At 36.1% G+C, this 15,276-nt stretch overlaps 1 protein-coding gene and 1 pseudogene across 1 annotated transcript in view; one reads left to right on the top strand and one right to left on the bottom strand.

The window, feature by feature from the left end:
• Positions 1–1,888: 1,888 nt before the first annotated feature.
• The window catches only part of EMC2 (ER membrane protein complex subunit 2), a 111,884-nt gene continuing 98,496 nt past the window's right edge, over positions 1,889–15,276 (bottom strand). The window contains exon 12 of the mRNA XM_006167924.3: positions 1,889–2,015. The gene's annotated coding sequence lies outside the window, so the exon portion shown is untranslated. The remainder of the gene's footprint in view (positions 2,016–15,276) is intronic.
• LOC114006010 (tumor protein D52 pseudogene) lies at positions 2,011–3,830 on the top strand (annotated as a pseudogene).

Here is a 15,276-nt window from a genome sequence, read left to right as displayed (position 1 = left end):
TTCATGATGTGCTTGTGCTTTGGTCAATCATGATGGTCTTTGAGATGAAGGAGGCAAGCCATGGGATGTAATGTGATCTGTTGTTAAGACGTTGTTGAGGAAGGAATTCTGAGTTAACTATTATAGGAAGGAGGAAGACTAGGAATAAAATTTCTGTTGGAACTCTGGGATACCATCAGTCACCAAAGATCCTCGATTTCATTGCTGAGTCTATGTTGCAGGTAGTTTATTTGGGTCTCGATACAAAAGTGGAGATGAGCTCATGGAGTGACCCAGGTATGTTCTCATATTTGAAAATGCCAAAGAAAACTCTTAGAAAGTTTCAGGAGATGATTCAACTATCCCAAGGCCTTTCCCCTCTATCTTGCCTCTGTTCACCACCACAAATAAAAGAATGTTTTTCTGAATATTTACTTTGTTTACTTGGTATTTCACAAGGCCCTCATTTCAAAGTGATATGCAATAACAACAGAACTTGGAGGTTTTTTTTTTTTTTTTCCTAAAGAAAGTTCAACTTTCTCAATAAGCACAAACTTTTGCAACACTCAAAAGAACTTTAAACAAATATTTGGTTTCATTTCCCCCATTCTTAAAAAAAGGAATTCAACTGACATTAAACATCACTAAAATTTTATGAAATAAAAGAAAATCACTAACATCAAATATAATCAAATAAAAACATAACCATGTCTTTCAATTGCATTTTTCTAGCTGGTATAGCTATTCACAAATCCAGTAGGGGATCCTAATTAAAACCAAAAATGAAATAAATTCACTAAATCCCATTGGAATTTGCTGAGTACAGTTACAATTTTTAAAAATATAAAATATTATGAGAATGTCTTTTGAATATGTCTCTGCATTCTTCTACTTGTTTATTTAAAGTATAATTGTGGTGTTGAAATATGACTAAAAATCCCATATGTTTACTTGAAAGAAATAAAAACAATGATTTTAAATAATCTTATTAGCTCTACTAATCCATTAAACTACTGCTTTTTAGTCAGTACCAATAGGAAACTCTGACTTCCTGGGTTTAAAAATGATGCATAGCTCTTTTGAACTTAAACAATACTGTTGTCTATTTTTTCCATCCAAACATGAAAACAACTTATCTTTATTCATTTTGTCTAAAATAAAAGTGTATGTAACATCTCAATTTCTTTTTAGTGATTTCTAGTAATGTATGAAAGGAGTATTCCAGATACGTCTTAAAGGAACTGGGGGGAAGTAGGCCTGCTGCTTTTATTTTCATGAGAACGTCATGAGTTTTATGGTAAAAACCATAGCTAAAACCCTGGGGATTAAGAAATTGTCCTAGGATGGTCTGGAGATAATGGTTCCTCTCAGCTTCCCAAGAAGTAAAGAATACTGTCTTAAAAGGATGTCATAAGGGAACTAGCAGTTAGCGTAATGGCTATGTCGCTGGACTCCCACGTAGTCGACCACGGTTCGCGTTCCGGACCCAGTGGCTTAAAACTCATGCCGGGCGCGTGTGCATGCATGCCCAAGATCCTGAGAGGAGAATGGAGGAGAAGGGATTGTGGCGTGACCATCCCCCCTGGGGGGTGATTTCTCACGTTCTGAGTGCTATATAACAGAATACACCGCTACTCTAATGAGTTTTATTCAGTGGGAATGAGGGTAATTGTTGTCCTACTACTTTCTTTCACCTACCGTCACCACAAATGGAGGAAAGTCATGTTTTGTAAGCATTTCACAAGTGACCCAAGTTTTTCTTCAGGTAACATGTTATACAGATATAAAACAGATGGAAAAAAAGCTATTGTATTAATTTTCTCAGGCCACTGTAACAAACCACACAATCTGTATAGTTTAAAAGGACAGAAATTTATTTTTTCACTATTTTAGAGACTTGAAGTCTGAACACTGGATGCCAATAGGGTTGGTTCCTCCTGGAGTCTCTGGGGGAAGATCTATCTCATGCTTTTCTTCTAGTTTCTTGTGGTTGCCATTGGTCCTTGGTATTCCTTGGCTTGGAGACTCAATTCCACCTACAAAAGCAACTCTGGTTGAGAGTTTGTCTCAAGAAGCAAGGCAATATCCAGTAGGTACTCCTTACTCCTGAGGCATGCCTTGAATCATTTTTGAGGTATCCTAAAATTATACAAAAGAAAAGTTTATACGGAGAGAAATATAAGGCTTACTGTAACCACATTAGTATCAAGGACAAATGAAATCAACCTTTAGAGTAGCTGTGACTAGAAAGAATAATAATAGTATGACCAGAGAATGATGACTGTAGACTCAAAAGTTAAGGAGAGAATCTTGTTAACAAACATATTTAGATTTCATAGGTCTGGAATGAGGCATGAGATCTTCTACTTCTAACAAGTTCCTAGATGATGCTGGCACTCCCAGTCTTTGGGCCAGACATTGTGTGGCACACATTTAGAGGAAGGTAACTGTTTAGTATAATGAAAACTGATGAGAAGAAAGCTGGCATGCACTCAAATATTATCTATAGCCACAGGCTTGCTGAGGTTATGAGGGGAATATAGAAACACACACACTACATGTTGCAGTTTCTGAGCTAAGAAGGCACATGAATGAAGTTCTTGGACTGCTTTCTCATTTCTGCCACCTTCCTTTCATAGAAAGACGGGGAACTGGTACACGAAATTTTGTTTGGAGAAGCTTGGTTTGACGCAGCATGATGGCAGTCTGATCTGGGATGGGCTGCAGGTGGTGGGTCACAGAGGAAGCAAGTCACAGGCAGGAGACATGGGCCACTCCTGTGAGCGAGGTCTGCTGAGAACAGACATGGTCCCTGAGAAAGGGGAAGATACCATTGCCATCATCAACACCAGAGACGCTGTTCGAGGAGGAGCAAGAAGACCTGAGGCAAGAACTCATAAAGGTAGAGAAGAAAAAAAATCCAGGCTCTATCTCAGGTGTTGGCAGCCAAAGAGAAGTATCTAGCCAAGGTCAAAGGGAAACTTGGAATCAAATCACTATAGGAACTACAACAGGACATTGCCAAAGGGTGGTAAGACATGACAGCAACATCTGCGTACAAGAAGACATCTGAAACCTTGTCTCAGGCTGGCCAGAAGGCAATGGCAGCTTTTTCATCTATTGGCTTCATCATCACTAAAATGCTGGAAGATGTAAAAAAAAAACTTCCTGATGTTCAAATCCTTTGAAGAAACAGTTGAAACTTGAAGTCTAAAGTAGGGATAACTAAGCCTGCTGGTGGTGATTTGGGAGAAGTCTTGAATTTGACTGCAAATGCTAGCGCCATCACCCCAGAGTGTCTTCCAAAACAGACACAGGAGAGCCCATGAGATTCCTGTCTTTGTTCTGCTACCCACTGCCAGATGCTGGAGACCCAAGAGCATCTTGTAAACATTCATTGCCATGAAGTTCTACTAGATGTGCTTTCATTTAGCTTTACATACTCCTTTGACCAAATATTTGTGGGTTAAACAAAAGAAAGTATCTTCACTTATATTCCTGGGAAACACCATTTTCTGTGCACACAAGGCCTGTTATTTAGGAAATACCATTATAGAAACATTGTAGTACCTGGGGACACTCACTAGAAAGATCTAAGAACTTCCAGGTTATAATAGTTGCTTTCCTATTTTATAAAATTGTTGTGGATGTGAGATGCCAGATTGTTTTTTATATTCTATAAGATTTTCTTTACTTCTTTGAATTTCTCTATATTTGTTTCTAACTAAAATTGCTTTTTTAAATTTTCTGAATTTCAGATGTTAAAAATTATAGTATCTTTTTTATATCCAAAGAACACAATATTTTTTTGAGTAAACACTGTTTTGGTATAAGATACATATGTTGGGTATTCAAAGACACCAGAATCGAGCAAACAATTCTATATTCAATTTGGAATAGTTTTATAAGTGACAACATGTACAGAAATCCCAAGTATTAGATGTCTTGAGAGTGGAGTACCCAAATATTGTTTACTGCCATTGTGACAGTAGCCATTTCAGTGTGTCAGTTATGCCACTTGTACCAATTTATTTTCACCAGATTAAAATGATAATTCCAGGGTAAACTGACAAAATTGTTGTCTTCATTTAATCCATTCAGCACTTTAAATAAGCACACAAAATATATGATTAGTACAACTTGTAATCTTTTTATACTAAGGGTTTGGTGTTAACTCTTGAGGATGGGATGCATTCATAAAAATCAACTCATTATTTTTACTTGTCTTCGGTGTGTTAGAAATTATGAAATGATGATGTGGACGCTTTCCCCTCCTTGGGAAACTGAGTGTCAGGGATGAATGGCAAAGCCTCTGGATGAATGTCCATAGGCCACACTACTCTAGCTTACTCATCGCCATCACCTTTTTCTTATGCTGTATATGTTTATGCATATTTGTTATTTGTTATCAGTTGTAATCATTTTATTATTGTTTATGCCAAATGTTAATTGCCAAGCTTGAAATGACCTAAAGCATTTCTGCAGAGCATGACTAGGTTCTTCAGGATACATTATCTTATAAAAACCGAATTAGAAAAGCCACAATGTTGATTGTTCTAAAATAAAGTGCTACCATTTTTGATTGCTAGAGCTTTGTTAGCGAATTTGGATGCAACTGCACTATGCTCTATTACACGTGAAAAACGTAATAAATTCTGTATATATTTTTTAAAAACTTGTGCGTGGTGGGACCAGCAGTTAGCATAATGGCTATGTCGCTGGACTCCCACGTAGTCGACCTCGGTTCGCATCCCAGACCCGGTGGCTTAAAACTCACGCCGGGCGCATGCGCGTGCGTGCCCAAGATCCTAAGAAGAGAATAGAGGAGAAGGGATTGCGCTGTGGCCATCCCCCCCTGGGGGTGATTTCTCACTTTCTGTCTCTTTCTGTCTGGCGAGCGCCCACACCCTATAGCGAAAACCGCTCAAAAAAAAAAAAAAATCTTTGTACGGAGCTAGCAGATGGTGCAGTGGTTATATTGTTGGACTCGCACATGGTTGATCACGGTTTGTGCCCTGAACCTGGTGATTTGAAACATGGGCCAGATACAGGTGTGCCTGTGTGTCCAAGATCCTGGAAGAAGAAAAGGAAAAGGGATTGTGGCTAGCCATCTGCCCTGAGGAGTGATTTCTCACTTTCCTTCTCACCATGTTTGTTTCTTTCTCTCTCTCTGGTAAGTGTATACACTCTATGGCAAAAACCTCTAAAAAATTATAATAATAATGATAAAAAAAAGTTTGCTTAATGTGAAAGATCGTTAAAAAAATCATGATATTAAATGAATCGTGCAAGTTCTGGGGAAAATCCATTGAATTAAGGGGAACGTATCAAAGTTCATCAGCAAAACTCTGGTCTGAAAAACCAAGCAGGGGCGGGAACCAGCAGTTAGCATAATGGCTATGTCGCTGGACTCCCACGTAGTCAACTACGGTTCGCATCCCAGACCCGGTGGCTTAAAACTCACGCCGGGCGCATGCGCGTGCGTGCCCAAGATCCCGAGAGGAGAATGGAGGAGAACGGATTGCTGTGTGACCATCCCCCTTGGGGAGTGATTTCTTGCTTTCTGTCTCTATGTTTCTCTCTGTCTGTCTGGGGCGCGCACGCGCCCTATAGCAAAAACCTCTCCAAAAAACAAACAAACAAACAAAACAAAACAAGCAGGGGCTACAAATGGCCTAGGTCTGGGTGCTGTGGCCAAAAAACCAGTATTCACCTCACTAGTGCATCTTTTTTTTTTTTAAGAGATTTTTGTTATACAGTGCGAGTGCTCCTCACAAAGACAGAGAGAGACAGAAAGCGAGAAATCACCCCCCACGGAGGATGGCCACACTGAAATCCCTTCTCCTACACTCTCCTCTCAGGGTCTTGGGCACACACGCACACGCGCCTGGTCCAGGACTCAAACTGTTGTTGACTACATGGGAATCAAGCAATGTAACCATTATGCCATCTACTGGTTCCCCTCACTGCTGCATATTGTGGAGTGCTAATTACCCCAGCAGAAGGAGGCCCTGTAAGAAAGTCAAACAAGGTATTCCCCAGCTACCAAGATAAATTAGCACCCCAAAAGAGAAGGGAGAAGGCAGCTTCAATGAGATATCTCAGATAATTCAATCTTGGCCTAAGGCAGATTGCAAGTGAGCCCAAGATATCCGTGATTTTACCAGTAGTACTTCATGAGCCTGATAGCTAAATGGCTTCAGGTGGATTTCTCCTGCCTAACTGTAAGCCATGAATCTCACAAAGTAGCAACTTCTAGTATTATTGGATCCCTAAAATGTGGTAAATCTGAGGCAGTTAAATTCCTAGGAATCCCTTGAGAAGTTCATTAGGAATGAATTATTTTCTCTGGATCCATCCTGTCCAAGTAGGAAGTCCCAGTGTCTGGTCATATGTTTGTATTTTGCCAAAAGCATTTTCTATATTTAGTAATTTTATTGGTTACTCTCCATCAAGTTATTCAGAAAAAGTGACTGCATTTCATCTATGTGGTGATTATTCACAACACAAAATGGGATAAAAACATGGCATGTTTAAGTCATGTAGTAATTTGTACATGTGCCCTACATTTTTCTATAATCATATCCTATTGAATTCTGCTTGTTTTATGTGGGAATTAAAAAAATCTGGGTAGAGGCCAAAAAAAAGGCTGTACTTATAAGTGCTTTGTGAACAATCTAGATATAATAATTATAAATATAAAATTATATTAGATATTAGATATTTGTAAACAAAAACATGTATATACATATACAAAGTGATATAATATAAAAGTATAACTAAAATGTATTATGACCCAAATGCACTGATTTTTTAAATAAATTTGTTTTTGTGAAACCCAAACGCTATTGTGAAAATATGGACCTATAAAAACATTTGTACTTAAATATTTTGGATGAAGTTTTTAAAGACTCTGGCATTTCTCATTTTTGCTTTGATTAGATTATCTGACATACTTGATTTTTAAAACTATAGACAAGTGTCTGTATCTATCTAAATATTCATAAAAGGAATGTTTAACAGAGTTACCTACACTATAGAAAAAAATGCTGGTGCTCTTAAATTAAAGAGATGAAATAAGTTTAGAAAAGTTGTATGTTTTGGTCCTTATAAGCTAATATTTAATTTTTTAAATGACGAACTTTAAAAAAGAACTCCTTAATATCTAATTCCAGGTTCATGGCAGGAGAAATCAAGATAAGTATGGTTATCTTACTGTCAAAGAGCAAGACATGCTGAGAGATACCTGAAGGTGATGTACAAAAGGTAAAAAGTTCTAAAAAGTTCACCCTGCAGAGAGGACTACTAGGTAACAAGTAGTGACAATTTGAACATTTTTTAGAAAGGTCCACATCACTATAACCAGATCATTCACTCCTTCAACACATATTGAGGGTATACTGTGTGCCACACACTATTTCAGGTTGGAGATAAAATGTGAAAAAAGCAGACAAAAATGTGTAATGAGTAGAGAGTATTTCTAACTGTAAGAGGCAGAAAATAAACACCTAAACAAATGAATATAGTTATGCATCACATAAAGACATTTCAGTCAACAACAGACCACATATGAGAATTGTCCCATAAAATTATACTGTTGGGTTGTCAGAAAAATCATGATGCATTTTTGCACAGAAAAAAATACGCCATGACTTTCCTGACAACCCGATATATAGCCTCAATGTGCAGTCGGCTATGGTATATTTATGTTTGTGTAAGTATACTTGATGATGTTCACCCCATGACACAATTGCTTAATGGCACATTTCTCAGAATGTATCCCAGTTGTTATGCAACACATGGCTATATAACATATTAAGTTCTAGAAAGTAGCATGATGAATAGAACAGGATAAAAGCACAATGAATGGTAGTGAGGAATGCTATTTTATGAAGGGGTGTCAGGGAAGGCCTCTCTGATGAGGTGGCATTGGAAGCACTTAAGAATAATGAGTTGGCATTAGAACTATTTAAGAAGTGAAAGGTGAAACACAAATATCAGGGAGGGGAGTGTCCCATGCAGAAGGAACCAAAAGATAAATCCCCATGGTGGTGGTAGTAGCATGTTGGGTGAATTTGAGGAAATCAGTCCCATTCTGTGTGGGTAGTATAGGAAATGAACTCAAAGAGGCAGAGGGGGTCAAAATACACAATGCCTGATGGGCCATGGAAAGGACCCTGTAATATGTTCTGAAGAAGTTGTAGGGTTTGACCAAAGAGTTGACAAGTTCTGAATTCAGGTTTAGAAGGATGATTCAGACTACTGTGTTGAGAATAATACGGTAGAGGTGAAAACAGGGAGACCTGCTTGGTAATGGCTAAGTTGATGTGTCAACTTGACTGGATAAGGGATGGTCAGATAGCTGGTAAAACCTTATTTCAGGATACGTCTATGAAGATTCCTGGAAGAAATTAGCATTTGAATAAAGAATAAATGAAGTTCTGCCCTTAAAAGTCTAGGCAGGTATCATCAAAATCCTACCTGTAGGCCATGAATCATAATAATAATTATAATAAATTAAATTAAACAATTTATTTAAAGAACACATTTCAGTTAAGAATGAAGCTCTAGAATATAGCTTGAATTTTCTTCTGAAATAATTTTCCAATATGTTGTCATATGGAATTAGATTTAGAATTCAACTTCACTAATTAATTAGGAAAGCCCACACAAATTAAAGTATCTGAACTTAAATGGATTTTTTCTTTCCTACAACAAAATATTAAATTATAGTTCACTTGACCTGGACCCAGTGACTTGAAAATCATGCTGCGAGCATGTGCATGGATGCTCAAAATCCCAAGAGAAGGAAAGAGAGATTGTAGCTTGGCCATGCCCAGGGGAGTAATTTCTCACTTTCCCTCTCATTGTCTCTGTCTTGCTCTTTCTGGTGAGTGCAGGCACTTTATGGCAAAAACCTAAAAAAAAAAAAATTTAGAGCATTTTTCCTGGAAGTTCATATCAATTAGATCAAATAACTGTCATTAAGGACATATTGCTAAAGATGTAATACATCCAGAATTATATTATATTACATACTATACAGAATGTAATACAAAATTTAAATGAAAAATATAAATTATGAATATAAATTATCTAATAGTTGACACTAAGTTAATAAGCCACACCAAAATTATCCAAAAATATACCTTCACTACTCAAGAGATTTACTCAATCAGATACCTAAGGATAGATTTATACCAACTTTTAAAAAATAAATATATAATAAACATTATTTTTCAACAAAGTTTATGATACCAGCTTCAAATTTCCCTTTATAACAAGAATCAGTTTAACTAGAACATAATAATCTCAACTCTTCTAGCATTGGGGAAAATGAGCCGTAAAGGGACAGGGATCCAATTTTATTTCATCATCAGTATAAACTGATGTTTAACTGATGTTTAACTGGTGTTAACCACATTGATTTCCTAGAAGTGGAATGCTCCAAACAGATTTTCTGGTGGACATAATAGGTATTCCTTAGGATAAAGTAATATGTCTCAGTTTGGATAAGAAGGGTATCCTCAGAAACACATTTGTCCTAATGTTGCAACTGTGAACAGGGTGTATGAAATTATGAAGTGTGTGTGTGTGGGTCGTGTGTGTATCTGAGTCACTGGACAGCCCAATCTCAGACACAGTTCATCAGTGAATAAATACAGAGTCCTGCTTTGTGCAAGTGAGCTAACTGAGACCATCATCCAGTCTGTAGAGCAACTTACCTTTACAACAAGGTTCTCCGCATAAGGCAAAATCAAGGCAATAAACAGAGTTAAGACCTCTAAGGCCATAGAGACCTTCATCTTAGCAGACCTCCAGCACAGGACTACGGAGGGAACAGGTTTCTTTTTTCAAAGTTTATATAGTACATTTACCAACTACTGTAGCAGGTTTTTAAAAAATATGTGTTCAGGTTAGATCTACTGCATGAAAACAGCAAAAAATTTAAAATCTTAAGTCAATTAGTAGACTGGACTTTAAGTTGCCTGAAGCATGTTCTGGTGGGAAATTCACACCCAGAAAATTGATCCTGAATTTGCCTAGTGTCTGAACAAATGCTCAAAAAAAAAAAAAAAAAAAAACTGTATTGGAGCTATTTACACCATTCACTCACAACTGTCATGTGACGATATATTGCCAAAATTATGCACAAATGGAAGGTCAGGTAGGCATATTTTTTAAAAAAAGTAAAATGTCAAACCTAACAAAATATTTATTCCATGAAGTGATATTATGATGTACGGTCTTTTAATTTGTCTAACTGATTCTGTAAATTCCCATATCTTTTGTCATAAAAGAATGCCTTCTAACTATTATCCATGCAAGGAGAATTTTATACACTGGGAAAAAGAATCAGTTATTAGGAAAATATAATGATCATGAATATGTATGTACCTATTGATACAGTCTCAAAATATACAAAGTAACAATTGAAGAACTATGGATAAAGTTTATAATTAGAGGTTTTTTTTTTTTTTTTGGAGAGGTTTTTGCTATAGGGCGTGTGCACTCACCTGACAGAGAGACAGAGAGACAGAAAGCGAGAAATCACCCCCTGGGGGGGATGGCCATACCGCAATCCTTCTCCTCCATTCTCCTCTCAGAATCTTGGGCATGCACACAGAAGCACCCAGCGTGAGTTTAAGCCACCGGGTCCGGGACGCGAACCACAGTTGACCCCATGGGAGGCCAGCGACATAGCCATCACGCTAACTGCTAGTCCCCTCTATAATTAGAGATTTTGATCTAGTCCTATCAGAAACTGATAGGTTAATAGAACAAAAATTAAACAGGCATAAAAATGTAATGAACATAATCAATTATTTTGAGTTGTAGAGACATTCACTCTGAACAAAAAGAGAAAATATTATTTTAGCACACATAGGGTATCATGAAAAGTAACTAGTAACAAGGCAACTACCCCCAAAAGAGAACCTCAAAAAATACAAAGTAATCAATAGTAGACAGACTTCTGTAGCCACAATAAGATAAAATTAAAAATTAATTATAGCCAAGTAGTTTTATAAATTGTACATATTTATATATTATACACACACATACATGAAATATTTAACTAAATGATCTTAGCACAAAGAAGAAACAATGTGAAAATTACAATAAACTTCAAACCGAATGAGAATGGAAGCACTGAATGCCAAAAATTAGGACAGAACTTAAGTTACAATTAGAAGCATATTTAAAACCTTATTTAAATAATAGACATAAAATAGCTGATCATAAATTATAAAAACTGCAACATCATAAACCTTAAAAGAGGGAAAGGGAAAAACATGAAGATAAGACCAAAAATCAATTACGTTATATTTATTTTAAATAAAGATAGTTAATAAAAGTAAATAATAATTATTTGAATTAGTTGAAAAAAAAAACAAAAAAAAGCTCTGGAAATAAATTGTTTTTTAAAATGAAGAAAAAATTATTAGCAATAAGCTATAGAAATAATAAAAATCTTAAAAATAAGGTAACATTATTAAATCTATATGCCAAGACATCGGAAAATCTAGATTATATGGACACATTGCTAGGGAAAATATAAGATGCCAAAATAAACCCAGGGAGAAATAGAATACTTAAATAGATGAATCACCATTAAAAACTGGATATGTGAATCAAGGACTTCTCCTCCCAAAATTACCAAATTGTGTTCCCACATGGTTTTACACTTGAGTGCTACCAAACTTTTAAGAACAAATAATCCCTTTCTTGTACAAGTAGTTCCAAAAAAATAAGAGTAAGAAAAAGCTGCTCAGCTCATTCTATGAAGCTAGTGTAACCTTGAGTCTAAACATAGATGCACAAAAGGAAAAAAATTATGAATATGTTTAACTTAGAAATATTTAAATATGGAAAATCCATAAATTATCAAATAACTAAGTCTATCAATTTATTTAAGAATAAAATATCATGTAACAGCCCTGTGGCTTTGTGGTGAAAGGAGCCAGATCCCACGTGGCTGACTATAGATCAGGTCTACACAACGGCAGCTTAAATAATGCTGGGCTCATGTGCATGCATGCCCCAAATTCTGATGGAGAAGGGATTGCCGTATGATCATGCGCCACTGATGGGTGATTTCTCTTTCTCTCTGTTTTTTTTTTTTTTTTTGACTCTGGTTAGTGCACATACCCTTTAGCAATTATAGATAGATAGATAGATAGATAGATAGATAGATAGATAGATAGATAGATAGACAGATAGATACACACACACCATGCTCTGGTATGGTGTATTCAAACAGTTCAAGATAGTTTAACATTAGAATATTTATAGATGTAGTTCAAAGCATTAATAAGCTGTAAGTAAAAAAAATGTATATAGTCACCCAATAAATGAAGAAAAACTATATTTGATAAAGGCTTGAGGACTGAACTCTAGCCTTGTTTTCTGTGTTCGAGAGAGCCACACCTAAATGCCATAAATCTTACTAAGCAGTTCATCTTGCCTTAGTAATTGTGGCTTATTTATCATTTTCTGACACTGACATAACTTCACAGGATCATTAGTAAACTCTCTTCTCTACCTTCTCTACCTTAAGATTAGCCATCATCCTTTCTTTCTGTTAACTTCAAATTTTAAACAAAACCTTGCTTTTTTAACCAATAACAAACTAAAAAATAATCTCTAAAGCTACCTATGACCTGTAAGCCCCAGCTTCACGACATCCCACCTTCCCAGGCCAAACCAGTAGATAACCTCCATGCATTGACTTACAGCTTTGAATGTAACTTCTGCTTTCCTGAAATGTATAAAAGATCTGCTGTGACTTAGCTGCAAAAGAAGCACTTTTCTTAAATCTTCTTAAGATTGTTTTCAAGGGTCACAGTCTTTCATTTTAGCTTAGAATAAACCTCTTTCAGTATTTTACAGTTTGACTTTTCTGTTGACAGGCCAATACATATTCATGTATAAATTCTTAGAAACTGAGTGAAAGAAATTTTCTTGACTTGATAAAGGCTATGTACTAAAAACTACATTCACTCTAAGAACTGAAACAAACTAAGAATTTCCATCATCTCTTACTATTCAGCATAGGACTTAACAGCCTAATACAATAAAAAGTTGAGTAAGGGTAATACTAATTGCAAAGGAAGGTACAAGACATTATGTCCAGATGATATGATCATTTACAGAAAAACAAAAGCAAAACAAAAGCAGACAAAACAAACTACTGGAATTAGTAAGCAGTCACAAGATTATAAATTATGCTATCACAATATTAAAAAAAAAACTAGAAAATAAGGGTAATCTAATTAAGAATTGACATGGCATTAATGATAAGGGAACTATTCAGGAGTTTTCAACTATCATTGAAAGAAAGAAAAAAAGAGAGGAAAGGAAAAAAAAGAAAAAGGAAAGAAAATAAGAAAGAGAGAGAGAAAGAAAAAGAAAGAAAGCGGACCAGCAGTTAGCGTAATGGCTATGTCACTGGACTCCCATGTAGTCGACCATGGTTCGAGTCCCAGACCCGGTGGCCTAAACTCACGCCGGGCACATGCATGCCCAAGATCCCAAGCCGAGAATGGAGGAGAAGGGACTGCAGTGTGGCCATCCCCCCTGGGGGGTGATTTCTCACTTTTTGTCTCTCTGTTTCTCTCTGACTTTCTGGTGAGTGCACATGCCCTATAGCAAAAACCTCTCCAAAAAAAGAGAAAGAAAGAACGAAGAAAGAAAGAAAAGAGAACAATTTAAAACAGAGAAAGATCTGGATAGACATACCATGTTCAAATTCAATATGATACCAATTTTAGGGGGAAAATAACTGCAGAGTTTTTACGTTTTATGTATTTATTTATTTATTTATTTATTTATTTATTTATTTAACCAATGAGCACAAACACTTACCAGTGAGGGAGAGGGAAAAAGCAACCCCCAGTGGGGCACTGGTCACATCACAACCCCTTCTCCATTTCTCCATCCTGTCAGTATTTGGGATATGTACACACATACCCAATATGTTATTCAAGCCTACAGGGCCAGGTTTTGAATCATACAGTTGGCATATGGAATCTGGCTCCCTTAACCACCAGGCTGTGGGACCGACGCACAGTCTGCAGAGATTTTTTTAGTAGAACTTTACATGTTAATATTTATATGAAAGAATAAAATCTCCAAATAGTCACAGATCACCCTTCCAGGTATTGAGACAAATTGGAAAGCAATAACAGGAGTGAAACTGTTCCGAAATAGATAAAAAGAAAAATTAATAGGAGAAAATAAAGGGTCCAGAAGTAAGCCTTTGGGTTATCTTTATATAAGATAAAGATATAATGAATGCTTTTCTCAGTGATCTATTTATACAGATCTCCCTCAGAAGATGTTAGGGATGGGGAGAGAAAGAACCAAGAGGGCAAAGCAGGTATGCATGGGGTGGGGGCTGTGAATCTGTGTATGTTAGTTATGTCAGCACATATATGCCCATGCTTTCTCCTCAGCCCTCCAAATTAACATTTCTACTACCCTTCTTCCTAGATAAAAATTATCAAAGAGGGTCCAGCCATGGTGGCTCTCTTAGTACATTATATTACTAACAAAAATATCTAAGACAGAGTGATCTGTAAGATAGAATTTCATGTACAAAACTCACAATTCTGGTAGCTATAAAGTCCAAAATACTAGGCCTATCACATGGCTTAAAAAATTATATTATATATTGCATTTTATTTTTAAATAATTGGCTTCCTAGAAAACACCAGTAAGACAGTAATATGTAGCCTTGTATCACAGACAAAATTTGATATTCTAGATTTACTTTATGAAAATTATACTAGAACACAAGAGGCTGGAAGTTTAATTAGATGTAAGGAAATATATGTTTCTAAGCTCTGTTCATACCATGTTTTTATAAGTGAAGGGTTCCTATATTTCTTAATCTTAATGAATTTCAATAGAATTGTAGGAGAAAATGGAAAAGATCCTGGATCTTTGGAGTTTTTTAAAATTGGGATCAAATTGTATGATTGGTATCCTGATTAAAAGAAATTAAGTTCAAGTGATTTAATTACTCAGTTTTAAATTTGCTATCCTTAGCTTGGGACTACAGAGAGAAAGAATGTGAAGTTCAATCTGCCATTGCAAATACCTGCTTGCAGTCGTGATGACATTTTTGAAGAAGAGGATCTGAGTTTCAGTGTAAACTAGAAGTAATACAAGTAACAGTTATCAAATATCTCAATTAATAGTGGTATCTGGTTTTGAGGAGTCATAAGAAACCATTGTGTGATAATCTTTGTAGAACACCCAAGTTGAGATAATGATTCTGAATGTGGTCTTATG

Source organism: Tupaia chinensis, unplaced genomic scaffold (genome assembly GCF_000334495.1).
Source record: "Tupaia chinensis unplaced genomic scaffold, TupChi_1.0 Scaffold145257_1, whole genome shotgun sequence".
Lineage (NCBI taxonomy): Eukaryota > Metazoa > Chordata > Mammalia > Scandentia > Tupaiidae > Tupaia > Tupaia belangeri.
The sequence above is the reverse complement of the archived record's forward strand: the minus strand, read 5'-3'. Positions and strand labels throughout refer to the sequence as shown.